This window comes from Pinus tabuliformis, chromosome 9, assembly GCF_031772625.1.
Source record: "Pinus tabuliformis cultivar Carrire ecotype Pingquan chromosome 9, CPIR1, whole genome shotgun sequence".
NCBI lineage: Eukaryota > Viridiplantae > Streptophyta > Pinopsida > Pinales > Pinaceae > Pinus > Pinus tabuliformis.
In genome coordinates this window covers 1834988344-1835006541 of record NC_142307.1, presented here as the reverse complement: position 1 = coordinate 1835006541, position 18198 = coordinate 1834988344, and positions in this window count along the sequence as shown.

Below are 18198 nucleotides of genomic sequence, written 5' to 3'. Positions count from 1 at the left end.
CTTTTCGTTTTTAGCACTGTTTTTGTTGTTTTTTTGGGGTTTTTTGCCAGAGTTCTTGTTTTGAGTTTATAGTTCCCGTTTCAAAGTTTACATTGTTAAATCTTTTGTCTTCTCTCTTATTCATCATTGCGTTTTTGTCTGTCGAACTCTACTCAAATGGATGTTATGGCTTCATGAAAAATGAATGAGTGAATACCCCTTCATGAGTCAAACTCCTCCTTTTCCTCTGCACTTGCATACTCTCCCGACTCCATAAATTCCTATCCTTATTACCTTATAAATGTTTCTCAAGGCATCATGGGTCTGTGTACCTCTCTTGCAGCCAAATTTAAATAAAAAAATCAATCCATTAAGGCACACCCACCAACTTTTAGTGGTTGTCCAATAGTTCAAATTTTTTGTACAAGAAAACTTTTAAATATCCCAAGCCAACAACCTCCCCAGTTCTGGAATCCATGTCCCTTGACTCAACCCTTTTTTTAAATAAAAATAATTTTGTAAAATATTTACATTGCATTTCATGAGAATACCATGGTTAGCGTTATTACAAACCCCTCCCCTTTGAGGGAACATCACCCTTGGTGTTCTTCTGCTCATATGCAACACAAGAGACAAAACCCAAAAATAAGAACACATATTGTTTCATGGAGCTTTATATTTACAGTTCTACAAACACACATATATAGACATTTGTTGGGGTTGTGTTATATTCTTTCCACGACTAGCCCCCTAGTTAACTAGGGAGTTAGAAGAGGGGCGGAGCCCCCCCTTCATTGTTTCGATTGCGCAGTGGCGGGGTCATGGGGGGGTGAGTAGCCCCCCTCTAAGGGGTCCGAGGTAGCACCCCAGGGAATTTTTTTTGGGACCCTATATTAGGTTGGGCGGACCTAGCTATGGTTTTGTGCATGTTTTTCACACATGGTTTTGGACGCGATGGTTTTTTGGTCCATGGTATTGGATGCTTCGGCATGTATATATATGTATTGTAACAATGAAAGGAACATAATGAAAGATCAAGTTGGTAATCTCGGTTTTGGGATCCAAGGGAAAATATTTGTGTATATGTGTTTTATGTGTTATTCTCTCGCTATTGTTTATTTTTCTGTTGTTAGAATTCATATGCAAGTAACTTTTATACGGGGTTAAAACCTACAACATTTGCTTCAACCAACAAACAAAAATGGATAATTAGTCCTCGTAGCATCAACCATTTCCTAAGTGGCCTCCTTTGATCCAAAGTGCCTCCACTGCACTTTAAATTTCTCTATTGCTCAATTCTGGAGCATGAGATCCCTTTGATCTAGAATGCACAATGTATATACCTAGAATGAGCCTCCCTATGGTTCCACCTATAGCATAGACCAATCAATAACATGATTAGGATCCTGCAAATATCTTTTAACCAAAGAAACATGAAAAACATCATGAACTCTAACTGAAGGAGGTAAAGCCAACCTATAGGCCACTGGTCCAATCCTTTCAAGGATCTCAAATGACCCACAATACCATGGTGCTAACTTAGAACATGACCTAATATTCAAGGAGCTCTTCTTGGGTTTGATTCTCAAGTAAATGTGTTCCCCGACTTGGAACTCTTTATGCACTCTATGTCAATCTACATAGATTTTCTACCTACCCTATGCCACCTTCAGATTCTATTTGATAATATGAATTTGTTATCCCATTTCCTTGAGCATATCAGGCCCAATAAGGACCATGTTCACTAGATCCCTCCAGTTGATAGGAGTATTGCAACTCCTCTCATACAATGCCTCAAATGGACTCATTTTTATGGATTCTTGGTATCCATTGTTGTATACAAACTCTATAAGTGGGAGATACTCCTCCCACTTCTTGGGATGATGCATTATAGACATTCTCAACATGTCTTCAAGGATCCTATTTGTTATCTCTGTCTGCCTATCTGTTTGTGGATGATATGTTGTACTAAATGCCAACTCGGTCCCTAAACCTGCAAACAATTCCTTCCAAAATCTTGAAGTGAACTTAGCATCTCGGTTTGAAATATTTTTCTTGGGGATATCATGCAGTCTCAGACCGCCTTTATGAATATTTGTGCCACCTGAATAGCATAATTAGTGGATTTTACTTCCACAAAATGAGCCACTTTGCTCAACTTGTCAATTACCAACATGATTTCATCATGATGCCTAGATAATCTAGGCAATCCTGTAATGAAATCCATAAAAATTACCTCCCATTTCCATCCCAGAAAGGGAATGGGCTACAAAAAACCTACTGGGTGCTTGCAGTCGACCTTTACTTGCTGGCAGTCTATGCATTTGGCCACAAAATCCGCCACTTCTTTCTTTAAATTTGGCTAATAATAGTACTTGTTAATGGCTGTGAGGGTCTTTTGGTAGCTTGGGTGGCCTGAATAAGGCTTGCCATGGGACTTCTTCATAATGAGACTCTTTATTTCATCACTATTTGGCACAAAAATTATGTTGTTGAACCTGATTTGGTCATCATCAGTGAGGTGATATTCCTCATCCCCACCATCTTGTAGTAGCTTTTATTTCATTTGCTGATATTTTCATCTTATTATCCTTCATTTTTGACCCTTTCTACTAGGTCTGATTTGTAAGAAATCATGTTTGTTACGTGATTCACATGAATTCTCTTGCTAATTGCATCAACAACCCTGTTCTCCTTGCCTTTAATGTACTTGATACCAAGGCCAAACTTGCTAAATGTGGTCATCCACCTAACTTTTCTTGCATTTAACTTGGGTTGCTCAAACAAATACTTGAGCCCACTATGGTTTGTCATAATTGTAAATTTCCTGCAAAGGAGGTAGTGTCTCCACATCTTCAACGCATGAATAATGGAAACTAACTCTAGATTAGGAGTCACATAATTTACCCCATGCTCATTCAATTTTCCTGACTCATAACATACTACTGTGCTTCCTACATCAAGACTCCATCGAGCCCTTCCTTGCAGGCATCTTTGCATGCCAAAAAATCCTTATCAGGATCTATAATCCTCAACACTGGTGCATTCATGAGCAACTGTTTCAACTGCTCAATGCTTATTGCACATTGAGTTGTCCACTCAAATTTGTTTCCCTTTCCTTGCAAGGATGTGATAAGATGGCCTATATTGGAGAAATTTCTAATAAATCTCCTGTAATAACCTGCCAATACCATAAATAATCTAATCTCACTCACATTCTTGGGTGTTGGCCACTCCATTATGGCCTTGATCTTCTCTGGGTCAACTGATATCCCTTCCTTAGAGACAATATTCTCTAAATAATGTATCTGAGACTAGAAAAAGTCACACTTTATTAGCTTTGTGTAGAGCTTGTGCTCCCTCAACAATCGTAGTACTGTAGCCAAATTCTTTATATGCTCTTCCTCAATATTTGAGCACACTAATATGTCATCAAAAAACACAATGACAAATTTGTCCCAATAAGGACGCACCACACTATTCATTAAACACATGAAAGTGGCAGGGTCATTAGTAAGCCCAAAGGGTACCACTACAAACTCATATTGTCCATATCTTGTCCTGAAATTAGTTTTATGAATGTCCTCCTCCTTGATCCTTACTTGATGATATCCTGACCTCAAATCAATCTTCGAGAACACCATTTCTCCCCTCAGCTGATCAAAGAGATCATCAATTCTTGACAATGGGTACCTATTAAGGAATTTAGACTTCTGTGATCCATAACATTGTTAAGATAGTCTTCGGCAAAATCACATAACCAATCTATTGTCGACGTGTTTCGAACCAACCAGTGTGGTTCATCGTCAGGACAAGTTGAAGAACCAATCTGGCTTAGCTCGATTAAATATAGTGTGCAGAGACTCCAACGGCTAAAATTCTAACGGCTAATTTGACCTAATGAACCTGGTCAAATCACTAAAATAGTTAATTAATATTTTTCTAGAAATAGTTAAAATTGGTAAAAAGGAATTCATTTGTTAATTTAAAATAAATAGATATATTATTAATATTATTTCCATTAATAGAATCTATAGTATAAATGGTTATTTATGTTAAATGATTTATTATTATTTATTATTTAAATAATTGAATAATAATAAATTAATTTAAAAATAGATATACTATTAATATTATTTCAAATCTCTAGTATAATATTAATATTTTAATTATAATGGTCATTATATAATGATATATTACTATACAATTATATTATTAAATAATTATTATTCAATATTAATAATAAATAGCTATACTATTAAAATGTTAGTTTAAAAATAAATAGATATATTATTAATATTGTTTCAAATATTAAGAGAATCTATAGTATGATACTCATACTTTAATTATAATGGTCATTATATAATATATATTAAATTATTTATTATTATTCAATTATTATTTAAATATACGTGAATGGTAATAAATCACTACTATTTTTATAATTTAGTTACATTAGGTAATTATGTAATAACTTAATGGTCCATTGGTAAGTCAGATTTCCATTATTTAGTTCTTTAAAATATATCATATTCATTATTTAAATATAATGGTCGTTAAAATAAGTTATATAAAGTAATATATGTTTATCGAATACTTTATAACTACTAAATGATTTTTAATCCCAAACAAATTGTTAAACCATTATTCTTCCTAGAGTCTTGTTATCCTAGGTAAATGCCATTGTTAATTCATAATAGTATCAATAATATTGGTAAATCAAAAATTTTATCCTTTAAACTTAATGGTCAAATAATCAATGTTAGTTCAATAATAGAGGTAACTAAGACCTTAGGTAAATAAATTGTTACCTACAAGGTTGAAACTAACCTTATTGGTCTATCACAATTTATCCTTTAAACTTAAGGTCAAGTTACCATTAATAATCGATATTTATTCAATATTTATTTATTTATTCAATATTTATTTATTCAAAAAATATATTAAAGTCAACTATGTCATAAGGTAAGTATTATTATTATTTATAAGGATTAAGAAAGGGGGTCTTTATAGACATTGATAAAGGGAAACTCAATGTATAATTAATAAATCTATGAAAAAATAATAATAAATGCCCAATGGTATCATAAACCGGTTAAGGATAATACACTAATAAGCCGAGACTGATTCCTAACTTATTAAAAACACTCCAAAAAATCAGACAAATCTGCCAAAAGAAAATTAAAGGAAGGGGAAGATAGAAACCCTAAGACCAAACAAAAACGGGGAAAGAGGAGGCTAGGAAGACAAGGCTGGGACCCAGCAACTGCTGATCTTCCAGCCATCATCCCTATTAAGATTGTTTGGCCTTTTCTCAATCTCCAGGGCCTCTCTAAATTTACGATGGTGAAACTGCGCAACTTTGGCAATGACTTGAGCCTCCTCTATACATACATGATGCATAGTCTTCCCCGCATGCTCAGCCAGGGCCGAGGACTTGGTCCTACCATGTCTTAAATCCGCTGAATGCTCGCTAATCCTCTGATTGATAGAGCGACCAGTCTCACCAATATAAGGGGTGCCACAGGAACATGGAATGACATAGACGCCCTTCAAGTCCTTAGGGTCAATCGGGTCTTTCACAGACCTGAGGGAGCCACGGATAGTATTGAGAGGTCTGAAAGTTGCGGGAAACCTCTCAATACTATCCGTGGCTCCCTCAGGTCTGTGAAAGACCCGATTGACCCTAAGGACTTGAAGGGCGTCTATGTCATTCCATGTTCCTGTGGCACCCCTTATATTGGTGAGACTGGTCGCTCTATCAATCAGAGGATTAGCGAGCATTCAGCGGATTTAAGACATGGTAGGACCAAGTCCTCGGCCCTGGCTGAGCATGCGGGGAAGACTATGCATCATGTATGTATAGAGGAGGCTCAAGTCATTGCCAAAGTTGCGCAGTTTCACCATCGTAAATTTAGAGAGGCCCTGGAGATTGAGAAAAGGCCAAACAATCTTAATAGGGATGATGGCTGGAAGATCAGCAGTTGCTGGGTCCCAGCCTTGGCTTCCTAGCCTCCTCTTTCCCCGTTTTTGTTTGGTCTTAGGGTTTCTATCGTCCCCTTCCTTTAATTTTCTTTTGGCAGATTTGTCTGATTTTTTGGAGTGTTTTTAATAAGTTAGGAATCAGTCTCGGCTTATTAGTGTATTATCCTTAACCGGTTTATGATACCATTGGGCATTTATTATTATTTTTTCATAGATTTATTAATTATACATTGAGTTTCCCTTTATCAATGTCTATAAAGACCCCCTTTCTTAATCCTTATAAATAATAATAATACTTACCTTATGACATAGTTGACTTTAATATATTTTTTGAATAAATAAATATTGAATAAATATCGATTATTAATGGTAACTTGACCTTAAGTTTAAAGGATAAATTGTGATAGACCAATAAGGTTAGTTTCAACCTTGTAGGTAACAATTTATTTACCTAAGGTCTTAGTTACCTCTATTATTGAACTAACATTGATTATTTGACCATTAAGTTTAAAGGATAAAAATTTTGATTTACCAATATTATTGATACTATTATGAATTAACAATGGCATTTACCTAGGATAACAAGACTCTAGGAAGAATAATGGTTTAACAATTTGTTTGGGATTAAAAATCATTTAGTAGTTATAAAGTATTCGATAAACATATATTACTTTATATAACTTATTTTAATGACCATTATATTTAAATAATGAATATGATATATTTTAAAGAACTAAATAATGGAAATCTAACTTACCAATGGACCATTAAGTTATTACATAATTACCTAATGTAACTAAATTATAAAAATAGTAGTGATTTATTACCATTCACGTATATTTAAATAATAATTGAATAATAATAAATAATTTAATATATATTATATAATGACCATTATAATTAAAATATGAGTATCATACTATAGATTCTCTTAATATTTGAAACAATATTAATAATATATCTATTTATCTTTAAACTAACATTTTAATAGTATAGCTATTTATTATTAATATTAAATAATAATTATTTAATAATATAATTGAATAGTAATATATCATTATATAATGACCATTATAATTAAAATATTAATATTATACTAGAGATTTGAAATAATATTAATAATATATCTATTTTTAAATTAATTTATTATTATTCAATTATTTAAATAATAAATAATAATAAATCATTTAACATAAATAACCATTTATACTATAGATTCTATTAATGGAAATAATATTAATAATATATCTATTTATTTTAAATTAACAAATGAATTCCTTTTTACCAATTTTAACTATTTCTAGAAAAATATTAATTAACTATTTTAGTGATTTGACCAGGTTCATTAGGTCAAATTAGCCGTTAGAATTTTAGCCGTTGGAGTCTCTACACACTATATTTAATCGAGCTAAGCCAGATTGGTTCTTCAACTTGTCCTGACGATGAACCACACTGGTTGGTTCGAAACGCGTCGACAATAGATTGGTTATGTGATTTTGCCGAAGACTATCTTAACAATGGGTACCTATTCTTTATGGTCACCTTGTTTAATTTCATGTAATCAATGCATAATCTAAAGGTTCCATATCTCTTCTTTACAAAGAGTGGAGCTCCTCATGGTGACACATTTGGCCTTATTCAACCCTTATCCAACATCTCCTTGAGCTGCAATTTTAGCTCAACTAACTCAGGGGTACTCATCCTATATAGTGCCTTGGATGTTGGTGTTTCTCGAGGTACCAACTCAATATAAAAATTCATCTCTTTGTGAGGAGGTAATCCAAAAACCTCCACTAGAAACACATATGCATACTGTTGCAGTACCAGGTACCTTTTTAGCATTTCACCTTCCTCATCCTCGGTGTCACTTCCAACCCCCATATGATTTAAGATTTGCACTACAAACAACGTGCATCCTTTTTGGTTATTTCATTTGGCCTGCATGGCTATGATTAGCCTTACCGAAGTAGGTTTTCTTCTGCCCCACAAAACCCTTATTTTTCCTTGTTCATCTAAGCATTCAATTTCATTTTCAAAATATTCCACTTTGTTCTAGTGCATGTACAACCAATCCATTCCCAATAATATGTTGCATGCACCCAATGGAAATAAATTCAAATGAGTTAATGTGGGCATGCCACTGAGCTCAATGGCGTGTGCTTTTATCCAATGGTGAACCTTTCTTTTTGTTCTGGTTGCCAATTGAACCAACCATGGTTCTTCATGCAATTCCTTGTCCAAATTGCATTTTCCCATGAGCTCTGGGCTGACATAGTTGTAATTAGAACCTAGACCAATTAAAACAAAAATAATTTGATTACACAACTTACCTTCCATCTCAGTGATGGATGCTTTCTGATCTGCTTGGAAGTTTTCTACTACTGCATAAATTCTAGGCAGACTCTGAGGTACATCACCCACTGTGCAAGCCTCCTTCACACCGTAAATATTTGGTCCAACATTTCGCCAGTGTGGACAGTGCCCCTTCTTGTGGTTTTCACCACATGTCCAACATTTTAATGGCTCCATGCCTTCAATCTTATGCTGCCCTAAAGTTGGTTGTTTTGTATTTCCTTTAGCAACAATATTAACTTTTTGTTGAAATCGATTTGGAGGGGTTGAATGCTTACCTTCCCTCTTTTATGAGTTTTTCTTAGGCCAATTCTTCTTATTTCCAACATTCTTCCTTGCTTTCCTATCAACTTTAATTTTTGGTCTGCATTTTGCTTGCTGAAATCAATGTTTCAGCTTCTTAATGATATCTTTCAAGTTTGAGGTTCGAACAATTCAATTTGTCTTTGAATGTCATAGGCAACCCACTAATAAATATTGAATTTTACCCTTCTCATCTTTGAGATATGGGACATACTACAATAATTCCAGGAACTTAGTGACATATTCATCATTTATCATATGCCCCATCTTGACTTCATAGAACTCCTTTGCTTTGCCAGCATAGTAGAGTTCAGATAGATATTGATCTCTAAAAATCTCCTCAAATTCATCCCAAGTCAGATCTCCCTCAACAATGCCTCAAACATTTTTCAAGTCTTCCCACCATATATATGCTTTTCCTTTCAAGCTGTAGGTGGCAATATTGACTTTCATGTTTTCAGAATGATTATGAATTCTGAAAAAAATTCTTCATGCCAAGCAACCAAGCTTCTGCCTCTTCTAATTTCTTCATATCCCCATCAAATGTGGGAGGCTTGGCTTTCTTGAATTCCTCGGGCATGTACTCCTTTTCCTTTCTTCCCTGATGATGATGATGGTAATGATGATGATGGTGATGATGATGATGATGAGAGTGATGGTGGTTCCTTCTAGTAGTAGAACTAGATGGCTTGCTAGAATGATGCACATAAATGTTGGTTCTCCCACTTGGGGTACTCAACAGTGCATTTCACCACACAATATCTTCACTTTCTTTCCTATGCATCTTTCTGGATCTACTACCATTTTCCCCATTTGTTTTCTCCTCTGACTCTTGAGGGCTTCACCTGTCTCTATGACTAGCCCTCATCTCATATTGCTTTTGTCTCTATAAATCTGAGAGACTTTGCAGAACGACTGCATTTATCTCAACTTGTTTCTCTGAGCTCTTACCAACCTTTCATTGTCTGTTTGAAGCTTCTAACTTCATCCCTTAGGCTTCTCAGAGTATCCAACCAATCTGGAGAGTAATCCCCTACCTTTGGTCAACTGATCTTTCTCCTTTATTGGCCCTGACCTCTCCACTTCCATCTTGTGACTGGTTAGAATTGTACTGCACCATTTTGGTTCTCATTTCTATGTCCTATCTCCACCTTACACTAATTGTGATGTGACATCAACCACACATATTGTTAGATACTTCATGTGATAATAAATAAACATAATCATAAAAATGAACGTTGCATTCATGGGGTTGCCATGGCTATCTCTGTTGTGACAAATCAACCATGTTAGTATACCCCTGATATTTAATAATTCATATGCATCAATCATACATAAAGTAATACCAATTGGAAATGCATGATAAATAAATAAACAACAAAATTATGCCCATGATCTTTCTCTTACAGAGTTGTTGTGATGGACTTTCTATAACAAAACCATTCGCATTAGCATGTGGTTTTTAGCAAAGAAACAAATCATTAACTGAAATATACAAGCCTACAGAATTCCATAACATTTTAATTGTTAATCCAAGCTATTAATTTGATCATGACAACAAACTACATCATCTAGTAATCTTTCTAATACTTGGGTAAATCACCGAGTTAATGTACCAATTATGCCTGCAGTTAAGTTATTTAACTAACTTTTAACACCTAAACAGCTTGTCTAGTTAATTTCTATAAAAAAATCATTACTTTCTCATGATAAAGCCCATCCAATCCAAGTGTTGAACTTGGATGCTTTGGTACCGCCTGTAACAACCACACCCAACTTACCCCATTGGGGTGGATGCTACTAATAATTGAACCCTTCTAGTGTTGTCAAAAGAATGGGATAAATTCCCCCCTTGTTTTGTTTCTTTATTATCTATATATATATATATATATATATATATATATATATATATATATATATATATATATATATATATATATATATATATATATATATATATAAAACACCTATCGCAACACCCTGCGAATCCCACAACTTACCCGCCAAATCCAACGATTACTAGATGAGAAGGGATATTGATGACACAAGTTGGATTGCACTGGGTTAACATGCCTAAACGTTAACATGTAGGGGAGTGGCACAATCAAGGTTTCGACCCATGGTTCTGGTGCTTTCATAAGATGACCCACAACACATCTGTCCATCAGACAACCAAGAATCATTGTGCCACCCCGCCCCTCCTCCTCGCAGACATCATAAGGGATGTGTGTCACTACTCACTTCCACTGTAGATCTCGGCGAACCCCCACCATTCGATCTTAGCGTGGTCGTCCTCGTGCACTGCCAACATCCTGCCACATCATCCCGATACCCTTATCCTGGCGCCTCCCTTTTGTCGCTCCTCTTACACCTCCGAGGTGGGGACCACCGAGACACATCATCCTTGTCTTGTCACGTCGACACTCTTCTAGTCAGCACTCAGTTTATACCCTCCAAGATGGAACCTCTGGGGGAAAGCCTTTGGGACACGTGGTATGATGGGCCATCCCTCTACACTCCCCTGCTTTCAGTTGGCCCACGAGGGAGCGATGCCATGTCACTTCGCGCCTAACAATCCCGACCCTCTTCAACTGACCCCCCTTTCACACCTCTAGGGTGGGGACCACTGGAACATGTCATCCTTGTCCCTTCACCTCGATGACCCTCCTTTCAATTGCTCCTTTTTGTATTGAGAGGGGACCGACAGGGCATGTCATCCCATCCCTATTATCTCGGCATTCCTCTATTGTGCACATTTTTGGCTTCCGAGGGAAACTCTTTGGGACACGTCATCCACCACTATATATATAAGGATTGGTTGACATATTTATTCTAGGTTCTTCCTCCATAGATTTGTCGTTCCCAGGGCATCCACTACATCGACTTGATGTGAATCTAAGGGTTTTGTTCGAACCGCTAAGATTATGTTGCCCTTACCAGGCTTACCCGCACTATCTGCGTTTTACACAAACTCAAGTCCCAGAGTGCTAATATGAATGTGATCTCCTTGTATACAAAGGTTCAGGTAAAAACACACACATAGGACCAATGACAGAATCTCACCCCTTTTCCAATTAATGTTGTAAGCCTTGCATTCCTTTACAAACTCAGTGTCCACAACACTGGTATTGAAGCACACATGGATATCTTATATAGATGGTTCTCCCTGCATTCAAGCATTTAGGGAAAAACCACAATTTTCAGAGTTATTTAACAAAGTCCTTTCTTTTTAAATTATCATTATCATGTATGCACATTTGAAGGCATTCAATGCAACTTAAATTTAGCAATCAGATATATATATCATTGTCTTCAACTAGGGTTCCATTTTTTTTCCAAGCTAGATTCCTGTGAAATATAACCAGAATAATTAGAGGCTTTGCTCAGCTATTGTTACCATCATTCAAATAGAAAAAATACATTCATTCATTGAAATAGCAAGTATAAAAAGGACACTTATCTTATATGTTATGGGCATATGAGTCTATGACAAGGACTCTCCACCCAACCATAGACAATTGTAGCCAAGCTCACTTGAAACTATCACCCCCGAGCCAAATTCCAGAGACTGAGGGGCTTGCTCAAGGGATTGAAACACCAACTGCCAGCTGAAACAGGGACTCCAAAGAACCTCCTTCCTCCACCCACTAACCACCCAACAGTGAAACAAAGCACAGGTAATGCAGAGGCCAGCTGCCTCCACCTTCTAGCTTCCCAATGACAACCAATCAATACATATAGAGAATCTAGAGGCTTACCGCCTCCACCCAAAACACAAAACGGAATTCAAAGAAGCAAGTCTCCACCCTAAACACAATGGTTCCACCCACTCTAGGGAATCCATAACCCACTGCAAAATCATAACAAGAAAGGCTTCAGAGGTCCTCCCTCCAGGAATCCAAGGACACAATCCTCCACCCATACCATCAAGGGAATCCAGAGAAAACCATATCCACCCTCTAGCTTTACAGGGACCTGAGAGGCATTGTTCCTCACCAAAGAGATACCATCACCATGTTAGTCATTCCAACCGAATTGTTTTCATTGTCTTCTCTTCTCTTGAGTAAATCCTTGCTCTTCTCTCCTCTTCTCCGCTGTGTTGTTCTCTGCTGAATGCTGCTCAAATGGATGCTATGCCTTCATGAAAAATGAATGAGTGAATCGATCCTTCATGAGTCAAAATCCTTTTCCTCTGCAATTTCACAGTCTCCCAACTCCATTAATTCTTGTCCTTTTTTCCTTGTAAGTGTTTCCCAAGACAACATGGGCTTGTGTACCTCTTTTGCAACCCAATTTGATTCAAAAAATAAGTACATTAAGACACACCCGCCAAATTTTAATGGTTGTCCAACAATTTAGATTTTCTGCACAAGAAAACTTTTAAATATCCCAAGCCAACAACCTCCCCAGCTCTGGAATCTGTGTCCCTTGACTCAACCCCTTTTTTTAAACAATATATATATTTTTTTAATACTTACATTGCATTTCATGAGAAGACCATGATTGGGGCTATTACAAACACAACCAAATTAACCTATAAGCTGATGTTCTTGGCTCCATACAACACCACTAACTAATAACAGAGTATACATAATCAAATTAGTGATACCCTCTTATGTCATTGTATGCATCAATAACCACCAATTTAACATATGCTATTATGTTCTATGATTGGTTCTTCATTTTTTTTTTACACTACACTTAGACAATAGCACACTACAATATAATTAGAAAACTACCCACACCACATAATAAAACTACATAAAACCAATGGCCATTGCACCATCTACAACCACTATTGTTCGAACAATCAAATTTTATTTTTTTAAGTTACAAAAAATAAACAATCAAAGCATAATTAAAACCCTTGTCCGATGCAAGCTACATATTTCACTCGAGTGGCAGAGTCAGGTTTTTCATGAGAGTCTTATGGCACCTCTTGCTGGAAGCAGTGCCTGGGGAGATTGGTTGATGAAGCTTGTCACCAATCCTGTATGACGAAGAGGGAGACATCCAACTCAAGAAATTTCATCCAGACAATGGTTATAGTATGGCATTCTTGCTCCAAGTCTCTGAGCTCCAGATGTTGTTTCTCAACATCAACTTTGAATTGATCACAAATTTTGGTGGATTCCTTGGTCTAGGTTTTGAAGTGGTCTCTCCATCTTTCTGTCGACATTGCCAAGCGAGACACGTTGGGCTGCACTTCCACAATTTTCTACACACACTGTGTTAAACACTGATTCAACCCTTAGATCTACACAACGCATCCATCGCTGGTCTTCGAATCAATCAAGTCGACAACTAAAGGCAACTTTTCCTTCAATCCTTATAAGAATAATATGATCGGCATGACAAAAAAGCACTTGCTAAGGCCCCTTCCAAGACGTCTAAACCTACAACACTTGGATGATTTGATTTGATCCATGCCACAACCTAACCACAACAGAGATATAATCCCCTTTAAAAACTCATATATCAACCCTTTGGCTCTTAGATTTGGAGCCCCCTATTTCAAAATAGCTGTGAAAAATTATTTGTCTGTAAGCATGTGACTCTCTAACCCACACATGTACAAGCAGACATTTGAAATCACTGACACAAAACCCTAAACTATTTACTCTCACATAGTAATATCTAGCCTACGCCTACTCTATGTACATATGTGTATCATGGCTAAAATTGCATGATATCAACCCTCTCTCCTGAGAGAGTCTGGGCTAAACCAACTCTCATACCAACTTAGAAATAGAGAGAGTGGATATTTTTACACACAAATCACACACACTATTTTATTAATCACAGTGGTTACATATATATAGGAATAAATGACTCTTCTAGATATTAGAATAATGGATCTAGATTTCTAAAAATAGCTAATACAACTCACACATAAGAAAACAACTACTTCTATAATAACTCCTCGGGACTCACAATAACCTGTAAATCACATGGAAGCATTACTTCCAAGTGCTATACCATTTATAGCCTCAAAACCCAAATATAACGATTGAATCACCAAGCTCGAACAAATTTTATAAAAATAGTTAACCATTCAAACACTACTTTTGAATAAACACTCTCTTTTAGGAAATTGAGACACAATTCCAAAAAATAAAAATAAAATTTTAGCATTTTATAGTACTTGTAAAAGTGATTAAGGTGATTCATTGCGTGAGAAGGTGAATCACATATGAATCTAGACTAAAAAAACCTAGCTTGAATAATAAATAAATGATATAGAGGTTTCAAACAAATCAATTCACTGTAGAATCACAAGTATATATAGATTACAAATTTGTTTCATCGCTTAATAACCAAAATAATCAATTTTTATGAAATTGAGACATGTTTTGATAAAATCAATCAATGAATAGAACCATATATTATTTGAAGAATCCTAAGCAACAATTACATTTTCTCTATATTCTACCTCCAACCATTCAAATAAACTATGATCACACTCACCATATTTTGACTTTTAAATGGAAATAAAAATGCAGAGTATGTAAATTTTTTCAGGGTGTCTGGTGGAGAAATTACACCCGGAGTAATCTCAACAGGTGTACATGAAACCTTAGAAATAGACCATAAAACTTATGGAGAATTAACCCCACACGTAGTCGTTGGACCAAAAGCCTTTAGCTTCAGAATATACAAATTTATTTGCACTTTGCCCATGCAAGTGGTGATAGAATAACTATGAAAAGAAACTTGCTTTGCACTTGGCCCATGCTAGTGGTGGCTGAATAGCTATTTCAATTTAAACTCCAAGCATATAACAAAATCTTTTCGAGAAACAACATACGTAAGGTTTTTCCAAGTGCATGCTACCGTGTAGGAATATACTTATATTTCACACTTTATAAAACGTTACCATTATGTTTATTATATTTGTGCTCAATCCAGAGTTGAACTCAACCCCTTCTTGCTTTGGTAAGGTTGGTGGGAAAATTGATGTTTGGAAGCATTTGATGAAAGAAAGAAAGAAAATTATTTTAACGTCTATAAAGCTAAAGATAGCTTATGGGACATATTGCTTTTTCATCTGGTTGATATATTCGACCCTTTTCCCGTGAAGCCTCACAATAAACGCTCCCATCTTCTTGACAAACCCATCGCTAAATAGATTATCCTAAGAGATAGTTGTGAGAATATCTGCATAACTTTCCATGTTGCCTTTGAATGCCTCACATTCTAAAATGAAATGCTTTTCTATTTCCACTTTTATGGAAGAACAAAAAATACATACTCTTTCCTCCCACACTTCTTTTGGCTTTTTCCAGCGCCCTGTTTCACAATGGAGTTGATGAGAATTAGTCCTTGTTCATCGCATTCATGATTTTATTGTATTGCGAGATTAGTTGTCCAATCTGTAGGGAACCTCTATTGTATGATGTGGTTGAATTTTTTTGCAATATGAGGTGCAAGAATCAATGAGCCCCACTTTAGATACTCTGCGTAGAGTTTAGCTAAGTTTTAGCTAAGTTTTTGGCTTTTCCAACACCCAACTTCTACATGTTTACTGAAAGAAGATAAATGAATACCGCTTGTAGATGACTAACCCTAATTGATTGCCCTTGTAAACACATATCTTTATTTTGATATTTTACTTTAAATTTAAATACTTTTTAACTCCAAAATATAAAAATTTGGTATATTTTTAAATAAATATTTTTATTTTGAGATTTTGCTTTGAATTTAAATATTTGTTTTACTAAACTTTTGATCTCAAGTTAAATATTATTATTATTATTTTATTAATTTTGTAATTTGTTTTGAGGTATAGTTAAAGATATTCATTTTACATTTTATTACGTAAGTTGATATCTTTATTTGGAAATATATATATTATTTTGGAATTATATACTTTTAATTTAAAATTTGTACTTTATATCAGAATTTATATATATATATATATTGATTGTTAGTTAATGTGAGTCCTAAGATGAATGGCAAATTTAACCTGTGGTTTGAGTAGCCACGATCCAAGGGCATCTAAGCCATCAAAATTACCACGGGATCACACTTGTCCTGGGCCACACTAGCTCTTAGCATAGTTGGATTTTTGCAAACTAGCTCTTAGCATAGTTGGATTTTTGCAAACTAGCTCTTAGCATAGTTGGATTTTTGCCCAAGAAATTTCTAACGGATAACCTTCTCACCATACAGTGCCTTAATAAAACACCATCTCACCATCTATTCTACATCCCATAAACTAAATATTTTTATTTTTTGATTTATAATTATATCTTTAATTTTAAATTTATACTTCACATTAAAATAAAATATTTTTATTTTTTAATTTTTAATTTCTTTTCTAATAAAAATTAAAATCCTAACTTTTATTTCTGTAATTTATCATAAAATTTATAAATTTCCATGGCATTAAAGAGTTTGAATTATATATTTTAAATCCAAAATTTTCAATTTTTAGATTATAGATCATTAATTTAAAAATTTTAATTTATATTCCAATTAAATATTTCTATTTTCAAATTTGTAAGTTTCGTCAAATTAAATATTTTTTATTTTAAACTTTATTTTAGAATTATATATATAATCGATTCCTATAATTATTAATATAATTTTTAATTAAAAGTTAGGTCTGTAAGACTTATATATATATATATATATTTTAGTTGAAGGTTAGCTAGGTCAAACTCTCTCTCTATATATAACCAATTTCCACCAGTGCCACTATAATTTTTAGTTGAGGGATGGGGAAGTGGGATACTAAGAGAATTTCTAATGGGTGACCATGACACCAGTGCACCCATGTACCAACTATTCTATATTTTATAGTCAAATATATTTTTTTTTGTTTACTAGGTAATGTGAGTCTAGAGATGACTGGCATGCCTAACTTATCGCTTAGGTAGCCACGATCCAGAGGCATCTAAGCCGTCAAAATCACCTAGGGATCACAAGCAATTTGAGCCATACCAATCCTTAGCATGACTAGATTTTTATCTGTAAATCAAAAGCAATTTGAGCTATACCAATGACTAGATTTTTGTCTGTAAAAATTTTGAACGAGTGACCTTTACATCACAAAAAGCCTTACCAGAAAACCATACCATTGTCTTCTCCATACCCCATAAACCATAATCAAATATCATTATAATTAATTATATATTTATTTTAATTAATAAAAATATAATAATTAGAAAAAAATAAATATAAACTTTTAAAAATTATTTGATATTTTCATACTTTTCATGACGTTTCAAATCAAAATAATTTAGTATGAAATTTAAAAAATATTATAATATTTCATAATAATCAAATATTATTTTATATTAATATAAAAATTTAATTTTTAGAATTCTCATATGTCCGCTCTTCATATTTCCCCATATCTCCTTTACCTTTATATACATTTATTCACATAACTTCTTTAAAAATACCCTTTTTCTTTCTTTTATATATTTTGGGTTTATGACAAACATCTTTTAATTTTTTTCTTTTTTACCACATGATAAATCGGTAATTATTTGGACTAATCTAAGGGAGGCCCAGGATCAACCCTAGTTGTGGCCACTATAACACCAAGAGTATATCCAACAACCTACTACC